Source organism: Nannospalax galili, unplaced genomic scaffold (assembly GCF_000622305.1).
Source record: "Nannospalax galili isolate Female #2095 unplaced genomic scaffold, S.galili_v1.0 scaffold280, whole genome shotgun sequence".
NCBI lineage: Eukaryota > Metazoa > Chordata > Mammalia > Rodentia > Spalacidae > Nannospalax > Nannospalax galili.
Genome location: NW_008347808.1, coordinates 6,483,461 through 6,484,223, shown reverse-complemented (window position 1 = coordinate 6,484,223; position 763 = coordinate 6,483,461). Strand labels below are relative to the sequence as shown.

General features: G+C 37.2%; 1 pseudogene; it reads left to right on the top strand.

Annotated features, from left to right (window-relative positions):
• Nucleotides 1-310: 310 nt before the first annotated feature.
• Nucleotides 311-529, top strand: LOC103743165 (annotated as a pseudogene).
• The last annotated feature ends 234 nt before the right edge of the window (nucleotides 530-763 follow it).

Genomic DNA, 763 nt, shown 5'->3' with positions numbered 1-763 from the left:
GCTGCTCTTCCAGAGGACCCAGGTTCATTTTCCATCCTTGGATAGCCTGGAACTCACTATGTAGACCAGGCTGGCCTCAAACTCACAGAGATCCACCTGCCTCTGCCTCCTGAGTGCTGGAATTAAAGGTGTGCATCATCACACCTGACCTACTAAATGATTTGAAAAACAATTTGAACCTTCAGAAGTACACAGAAGAAATAAAAAAGACAAGCACAGGTCATCTGAATTTGTCATTGACTCACTAACAATCCTAAGTGCAAGATAGAGATCACTACTGGGCCTAAGTTTTCCTAAGACTGCTACAAAGATGTTTGGCAAAAAGGCTTGGACTGAGCATGTTATGGAATGGTCTGCAAAGGACCCATATGGCTTCCTTACAACAATTACCTGGCCCTCACGCCTCTGTTCCTAGCAAGTGCCCTACTGCCTGGAAATGGGTCAAGATGATTGAAGCCAAGAAGGAGTAAATGAAGAAACACAAACATCAGAAAATATTGCAAAAGCTAAACAATTAAAAAAGAACTGAAGGAATGAAGATGCTCTGCAACCAGAGAAAACTCATTTGGAAAATTATAGAATTATAAGAATTATATAATTATAAGGAAAGTTTCTTTAAATTTCATGATAGTATTATTTAGTACATAAAAAAAACTATGTAGAAGAATCATATTCTGACTTGAGTACTGTAATAACTTGAGTATAGAAGTTTGTTGGTTATCTATTGGTTACAAATTAGCATTTATTTTACAGATTGAAATCT